The sequence below is a fragment of the Lycium barbarum genome, chromosome 9, assembly GCF_019175385.1.
Source record: "Lycium barbarum isolate Lr01 chromosome 9, ASM1917538v2, whole genome shotgun sequence".
In the NCBI taxonomy this organism is placed as follows: domain Eukaryota; kingdom Viridiplantae; phylum Streptophyta; class Magnoliopsida; order Solanales; family Solanaceae; genus Lycium; species Lycium barbarum.
The window spans coordinates 115,395,351-115,404,545 of record NC_083345.1 but is presented as its reverse complement, the minus strand read 5'-3'; the positions used below and the strand labels follow the sequence as shown (position 1 = coordinate 115,404,545).

Genomic DNA, 9,195 nt, shown 5'->3' with positions numbered 1-9,195 from the left:
AGAATTTGAGATTTGAAGATTTGTTTTCAAAATCTGTCAAAAATTCATGGCCAAACAAAGATTTGAAACCAAATATTCAAAATATGCTCCCAAAATCTATGGCCAAACGGGAGCTAAGTGTTTCAAGGGTGGGATTATCTTGGCATAGGTCTACCTCTGGCTTAGATCAACCTAAGTTAAATGAAGTTTCTATCGTTCTTCTTAAAAAGTCAAATATCACACACCTTAAAGTTCAAACGACGAAAAGATATTTTTCTTAGGTCCTTATACAAATTATACTTAGCATTAAATAGACTGGGTATTCACCTTATCAAGACCTCAAACCAATAATGGGGTCTGTTTGGCACCTCCTAAATGGGCGTCCAAATTGGACCGAACCTTTTGTCAGGCTATGGTTCCCTCAAAGTTATGGAGTAAGACATCGATTTTTTTTTTTTTTTTGAACTCTTCAACCAGGTGGTTTGTTTGGCATGTTCCAACTTGTTTGTGCTCCAGCCTTTTTGAGTTATATCAAGGAGAGTTACTCATGCCTGGTATTTACACTAAAATATACAATAATATGTCTTTTATATAAATGTTTTTCACTTGATTATGATTGATTAATGTGCATTTTTATCTTAATTCATTACATAATCAGTAATCTATATATATTATAAAGCTAGGCATAGACAAGATGATGTGTCACCTCTCTATGACCAAGAATCCCATTTATCTTTTTTCTCTTTTTTTGGACTTTTTCTCTCATTTTTCTTAATTATTATATTTAAAAAGTAATCTCCATAACTCACATCCCTTAAGCTTCATAACATCTACTTTTAATTAGTAATAAGTACTGTTTTTACTAAAGAAGAAGGCAACGGTCGATTCATTCTCCTTCCTCTATAATTAATGTGTGTTAATGTACATTAAACTACTAAAGGGCAATAATATACCTTTCGTTTTACTTCTATACCAGTATATTATACCATATCTGATGTCTTTTTGTATTTCCATGGGGAAGTTTTGATAGCAAATTTTATATACATTGTTCTAATCATGCATAACTTACAGGTTTGATACAAAGGGATGTAAAGAGTTGCAACAAGAAAGAAGAAAGGAAATAACATCAAACTTGGAGTCAGCATATGATATGCCTATACAACTGTATATGTCCAAGACATTGCCAAACCTGTTGCTTTTTACGCTAAAGCCTTTGGTTATAAGCCTACACTGTTCTACGCTTAGATGATAATCGCAAGTAAGTTCTCTGCTTGAGTTTATTTTGTTAGTTTAGAGCTCAATGAAAATTGAATTTATAATTGAATTTGTATTGTTTTCTTTTAGTTTCAAAAGCAAGACACGCAAATAATATCCCTACCGTTTCACTCTATGTGATATGATTCAAAATATGAGAATCAAATCACCTAATTTTCATACTTGATTCGGAAAAAAAACTTTTAAATAGTTTAAAATAAAACTTACATATGTATAAAGCTATATAAATATGTCATAGTAGAAGTAAAAATAAAATTCACTTTGCATTTGTTTTATTTTGTTAAATATAAAAGGGTAGAAAGTAAGAAAGCAAAGAAGGGAAAAAACTAAAGAGCACGTTGACGAGGGGAAAGTGAAAGACAAAAATTGAGGCTAAAGGTAGAGAAGTGATGGGTAGGGTGAAGATGAAAGGGAAGCAGGAGAAACAACAAGAAAAAGTAAATAAATAATAATAAAGCAAAAGAAAAGTATGAAAAGATATTTAATGAACGAATACTGCATTTTTCTGTGTGTTTTCCCCTTCTCATGCGCTTAAGGAGAATAAATACAATCTATGTCATATGGGGTAAAATGGTTGTGACTTGTGGGAAATATGCTTTTTACAAGTACATGACAATGTATTCCTCAAAATATATTGTGCAATTCAAATTTTGGTTCCACTTGAGGGTGTATGCTTTTTGTTTTTTGTTTTTTAGTGCTGTCCCATTCCTTTTAGATTTTAAACACAGGATAAATTATGAAAGTATTAAAATTTAACTCACTAATGAAAAGAACAAAGGATAAATACTTGTGTAAATATATTAAATACTAAATACACACAAAAAATAAAATCAAATTTGTTACTCGTAAGAACATAAAGAGCAGAGGCAAATTCAGGATTTAAATTCTAGAGGTTCAATTTTAAGCATTGAACCCATCATATTTTTAAAGTTATGGGTTAATATCTACTACGTATTTATTACAATTTTAATAATTTTTTACACATAAATTTACGCTCAGTGTTGAAAATTAGGGGTTCAATTTAACCAACTTACCATGCTAGATACGCCCCTAAAAAAGATAATAAAAGACTAATAACAACCGCCAAGGGGTGAAAAATTAGAGAAAAGTACAAAGGTAAATGTTAATAATAAAATATAGATTAAAACTTGAAACTAAACTTTGGAAGACTAATTTTTAATATTCGTATATTTTTTTAAAAAATCATTTGATTTTTTGTTACCGCGGACAAATTCACTAATTTTGCATAAACATCGACAGTGAATAAATATTCCTTAGTTATCTGACCAAAATAAAAGAACTGCAAGCTGCCAACACAGTAAGTCTAGTCTTCTTATTCTATTTTTTGGTGCAAAGTCTAGTCTTTAGAGCCCGTTTGGATTGGCTTACAGCTTAAAGCTGTTTGCAGCTTATAAGCTGAAAAAAATAAGTTGGGGTAGTCCAACTTATTTTTTTTGGCTTATAAGCTGTTTTCAGCTTATAAGCTGCTTTAGATAAACTAAGTCAAATGGGTCCAATTATTTTTTTGAGCTTATTTTAAGCATAAAATAACTTTAAGTTGGCCAGCCAAACACTCAAAAAAGCTGAAAACAGCTTATAAGTCAACTTATAAGCCAATCCAAACGGGCTCTTAGTCTTTACCGTAATGGTAGACAAATGAAAGTCAAGTCCACTGTCTTAACTTTCTTTTTCCTTTTATAATTTCTTTTGTCCAAATTCTAATATACCAAATGACCTGTATATATTTTAGAATCCTCTGATCACTTCTCTCATTCTCCCTTCAATTTTACTCAGAACTTTGCTTCCATTTTCTAGCATATCATTTCCTGAAGAAGAATTAATATATAATGACCAAATGGAGTGCTCCAATCTGCTTAGTTCTTTTAGTTTTACACTTCATTCTGCTGATCTTCTCTGCTGCTGGATCCAGAAACTTTACTCCCATTACAGGTGAGTTCAAAATCAATTTCAAGTTGATGCACAAAAACATGTTTGAATCAGAATATATATCTTATTAGTAATCAACATGATGTCTTAAATTTGAATATTGCTTGAATCGTTAGCGATGATGGTTCTGCAGTGATAACTACTGATGATTGCACTGTGATGGCTAACGATACAGGTGGTTAGTGGTGGTGAGATATGGTGGTCATGTAGTAGAGGCTGATGGTAGTGAATTTCTTTGTATCTCGACTTTCTTTTGCTTCTCTTGGCCCTAGGGACAAGATCATACAAGTGATGAATAGCATCAACACAAACATTTGGATTCTTCAAGAAAGCTTCGTGTCGTTGTATATAATATTGAATCAACTCTTCGCGTTTTCGCCTCCTCAATTCTTCTTCTTCATGATCATCTTCTTCTTGTATAGAAATTGCATTGATTCCTTCCATTGAACGAGAGCCTTGTGTAACACAAGAAGAATCAACTTTTGACGACCCAAAGTCATCCTTAATACAACAAGAAGGACCAAAAGTAGTACTTTCTTGAACCATGATTAACTCCCAAGAGAGAGACACAACTAGAGAATTCAAGAAGGGGTTTTTGTTTTCTTGAAAAATTGCAATGAAGAAGTATACATATGAAATGTTAGTTTATATATATTGTGACTCTGTTAGAGGTGGGGGTGGGGGGGTGGGAAGGGGGTGTTGGGTTTTGCAAGTGATTATTGGAAAGGTTGTCCTAGTTCTAACAGGAGCAGGGAATTTCCCAAAAATAACGGTGCTTGTCTGTCAAGTCTTGTGTTGTTGAGGTTTTGCAAGCACAGCTATTTTAAGGATTTACACCAAACTAAATTAACATTAGTTAAAAAAAAAAACAAATTAACGTGTAATCAGTCTTTATGGATACGAAGAAGAGAAGTTCAAAAAAGGAAAAGAATATCAGTATCCATTACACACAAAATAATTACCCTTTTATGCCCCTCATTATTTTCATATCCCCAGATTATTTATCCCCTTTATATCAATTGTAGCTTTCGTAGGTAATTGTCTTTTTTTTAAAAAAAAAAAATCTCTACTTCTCAACTTCTACTCTTTCTTTTCTTTTTTTTCTTTTTTTCCTTTTCTGTTCATTTATTTTTTGCTCATATCATACCACTTTTTTTTTCCTTTCACCATAATCTGATTCCATATTTAATTCGAGCTCATTTATTTTCTATTTTTTTTTAATTTCTTTATTTCTTGTTCCTTTTAAATTTCATTTATTGCTTTTCTTTTATCCTTTTTATCTCCATAATCTAATTTCATTCACCTTTTTTCCTATTTTTATTTATTCTTCTTTTTTCAGATTCTGGTGATTTTCATTTACTTTTTTCTCCTTTTCGAATTTCATTTTTTTTCAAATTATATTTTTCTTTATTTCCTTTTTTTTAATAATCTAACTCTACACACTTTTGGCTTCTTTTTATTTTTATTTTTTCTATATCAATAAAAAGTATAACTGATATATTATGTTTTTTATTTTTTTTCTATATCTCAAAAAAACAATTTATTCTAGCATACAATATATCAAATCATTTGCAGTTGAAGTATAGTGTTGCAGTTGAAATATACTATTATACCCACATGATATATGTCATATACTGACAAGGTATCATATAAGACTGACGGTTCATTCCTTCAAGAAAAATACTCCGTCCTCTATGGTACCAACCCAGTATATATCATATACTGACAGAGTATCATAGAAGACTGATTCATCGCTTCAAGAAAAACACAACCCAATCCTCTATGATACCCACATGGTATATATCATATACTGACATGGTATCATAGAAGATTGATTCATTCCTTCAAAAAAATACTACTCAGTCCTCTATGATACCCACATGCTATATCGTATACTAATAGGGTATCATGGCGGATTGACAGTTCATTCTTCAAGAAAAACACTCCGTCTCTTTATGCTACTAACATGATATATATCATATACTGATAGGGTATCATATATGATAGATTCTTTCCAACACTAATCGGTCCTCTATAATGCCCACATGGTATATATCATATACTAACAGAGTATCATAGAGGAATGATTCGTTTCTTCAAGAAAAACACTTCTCAATCCTCTATGATACCCACATGGTATATATCATATACTATATACTGACAACTACCTTCAAATATCACTTATAACACACCACCTCCAGTCCAAAACACTCCCACCGTCCAAACTTATCCAACCCAGCATCTACAAGGGGCACATTTTGTCACTCCAAATACACAGTATGTGCCTCCAGTATATGCAGCGGAAACGCAAGCCTTTACCAACCCAGTAACGGTCAGGTTCCAACCTGAGGTAGATCAATACGAGGAAATGGAAAAGGATGCAAAAGCAGGGGCAGATAACATATTGCTAAAAGAGATCCACAGTCTCAAAGAAGCGATGAGAAACCTTCAAGTCGCCAGGGGAAGCAAAAGTGTAGAATACGAAGATCTGTGTGTTCAGCCTGACGTCGAGCTGCCCGTAGGCTACAAGCCGCCAAAATTTGATACATTCAATGGAACAGGCGACCCTCATACACACTTAAGGGCCTATTGCGACAAACTAGTTGGAGTAGGTAGAGACCAGAACATAAGGATGAAGCTCTTCATAAGAAGCTTATCTGGTGAGGCTCTTACTTGGTATACACAACAGGACGTCCGTAAATGGCGTGGTTGGAGTGACATGGCACAAGACTTTATGGACAGATTCAGTTTTAACACCGATATCACGCCTGATAGAGTTTACATGACTAAGTTAACCAAGAAAGCAGCTGAGACATTCCGCGAGTATGCGTTACGTTGGAGGTCAGAAGCGGCCAGGGTTCAACCTCCGATGAATGATAGAGAAATGACTGCTACCTTCATTGAATGCCAGGCTGGCATGTTTTACGAGAAAATGATAGGTATGATGGGACAAAAATTCACAGAAGTTGTCCGAATGGGAGAAGCCTTAGAAGAAGGAATCAAATCGGGGAAAATTCAGGATATTATTGCTTTACAAGCAATAAACAAAGCTGTTCAATCTGGTTCTATCAACGGGGTTAAAAAGAAGAAGGAAGACGTCGCTGCAGTCATGAATGTCCAAGGGCATAAGCCGAGCCAAGCCATTACTTACTTTAACCACCCACAACAACCTTTCTACCCTTACCACTACCCTGAACCCTACCAAGCTCCACCATCTCCTTACCCTGTTTACAATACCCAAGCAAACTACTACCAACCCCGAGCACCTCCACATCAAAACCCACGTCCGTATCAACCCGTCCAAGCTCCAACATACCAAAATCGACCACATGCTGCACCTAGAGCTCGTCCAAACCCTGACACCAAAAACACTCGTAATTACACTCGACTCGCTGAACCATTGGCTCAGTTGTTTGAAAGAATGAAAGCAGCAGGCATAATACAACCGATTGAAGAAAGAATTCCCGATCCTATCCCAAAATGGTTTGATGGTTCCAAGCATTGTGCATACCATTCTGGAGTTGCTGGGCACGCCACTGAAGATTGCTATGGGCTTAAAAACAAAATCGAAGCCCTGATTAAGGAAGGAGTAGTCCAGCTCGCGGAAGCTAAGCCCAATGTGGTCAACAATCCTTTGCCTGCTCGCGAAGTTTGAACGAATCCAGTGTGTCGATTGGAGGGTGAAAAGGAGACATGTCATCAACTTTTGTCGCTCCCATGAACAGTCCAAAAACAGACACACATGAAGATTACTGCTACAACTACTCACAACACCAAGGCACTGACAATACGGGGTGCCGAACCTGGAGAGACTCCGAAGAATTTGACTTGTACTTCATCTCTGATGCGCCGGTAGTCTTGGTAGACTGAACATGTAGTGGATTGCTATCTTTTGAATCACGCGCAAAATTTTTTGTTGCTTTGCTTCATCTTTTGGATTGCAAACCTATGAATGCATTTCTGATTTTCCTTAAATCATCTATTATTGTTATTTTCTACTTTATTTATCAAAACTGTCAACTCTACGATTGTGACACAAAATAAACGAATAAAAAACATACATCTCGAGAGAGTAACAAAGAAAATTCGAGTACAAGACAATATTCCACTTGGAAGAAATCGAAATAGCCCATAGACAATGACCTAAACAGAAAGCTAGCAATTCAAGGAGAAATGAAAGTATAACATTAGGTTAGACAACCTAGTTCGCAACCTTTCCTAACAGTTACGAACTACGTTCCGACCTGATTCCGTTGGTGGGATACGTAGGCAGCCCACATAGGGTTCGGTTGCATTATAACAAAAAAAAAAATCCTTATACAAGGAGAACTACATTCCCTCGGCGGGATTCGTAGACTATCAGCATACAGGTCCGTCACACTTAGATTAAAATCCAACAGATCTTTTACCATTTATATAACAGAACTACGCTGACCTGATTCCCTTGGTGGGATACGTAGGCAATCCAAAACGGGTTCGGTCCCTTTAACATAAAATTTCAAACCATTTCTATATACAGTACGAACTACGTTCTGACCTGATTCCTTTGGAGGGATACGTAGGCAACCTATATAAGGTTCGGTCACACCACAACATAAATTTAGCATACTCTTCTGAACCCCAAAACTGGGGCATATCTTGAAAAGATATAGACAAAAGAACAATTGTGCATCGACAAGATTAAGGCTACCAGACAGGAAGTATTATGAACCGATTACTTTAGAAGTGTCACAATCTAAAGTTGGCAGAATATTTTACAACTTACATATATATACATTTACACATATACCTTTTCTTATATACATATACTCACGTATATATCTTTCCTTATACATATACTTACATACATGCCTTTCAAATGAAACACTTTCTTTCAATTGTTTCACTATTGTTCATCTACCGAGGCTTGAACGGAGATCACAAGATCCAAACAAATAAGACGAATGGAGCAGCCAACAGCGTCAAGCTTCGAGTCAACACGAATCAACTTCCCCCTCCCAAACTAAGAATTTTTCTTTGAGTGCGGGAACCTAAAATCGCGAGATCAATAGTCAAGTCTATCAATTAGGGCCAAAAGCATCATTTGGCTCATTATGGCCTCGCCTCAAAAGCCATACGGCTTTACTTCCAACTTTATCTTTTAATTTATTTTATTTTATTTTTATCACAATAATTTTATGACTTTATATACCTGTTTTTGTAGGTTGACGAGATGGAAGGCAAATCAAATCAGGATTGCGTGTCCTTAATTTGGCCTGTCACGATACCATCAATATCATTAGCCGAGCGATCTGACTCTTACTTTACTCTCCGTTTTATTATTTATTTTAAATACTTTAATGACTTTACTTTAAATTTTGTAGAAATCAATATCACACTCTGAGGATAACTATACATTTTAGGCTCGTCCGCCTTTAATAGGACATCATTTCTTCAAATGCCCGCACTGCATATGCACTACTGCTTTCAAATGCCCGCACTGCAAAAGCGCCACACCGGCATTGCATTATTACTTTCAAATGCCCTGCAAAGGGACAACATCATTGTTCACAAACGCACAGCATTTAGGCTGGTCCGCCTTTAATAGGACATTTAGGCTCGTCCGCCTTTAATAGGACATTTAGGCTCGTCCGCCTTTAATAGGACACTTTAGGCTCGTCCGCCTTGAATAGGACATTTTAGGATTGTCCGCCTTTAATAGGACACTTTAGGCTCGTCCGCCTTTAATAGGACACCCTAGGCTCGTCCGCCTTTAATAGGACACTTTAGGCTCGTCCGCCTTTAATAGGATATCATTTCTTTAAATGCCTCACACGGCATATGCATCATGTCCTCGAAAACAACCGGAGACATACTTGGGTTCGTCCACCCTAAAATAGGACATATCGGGTTCTTCCACCCTAAAATAGGATACCTGGGTTCGTCCACCCTAAAATAGGACATATTGGGTTCGTCCACCCTAAAATAGGAAATATCGGGTTCTTCCACCCTAAA

At 35.6% G+C, this 9,195-nt stretch overlaps 1 long non-coding RNA gene across 1 annotated transcript; it reads left to right on the top strand.

Annotated features, from left to right (window-relative positions):
- The first annotated feature begins 3,039 nt into the window (after nt 1–3,039).
- LOC132608694 (uncharacterized) lies at nt 3,040–8,639 on the top strand. Its single transcript, XR_009570482.1, has 2 exons — nt 3,040–3,204; nt 8,405–8,639. It is a non-coding gene; the product is annotated as an uncharacterized LOC132608694 (long non-coding RNA).
- The last annotated feature ends 556 nt before the right edge of the window (nt 8,640–9,195 follow it).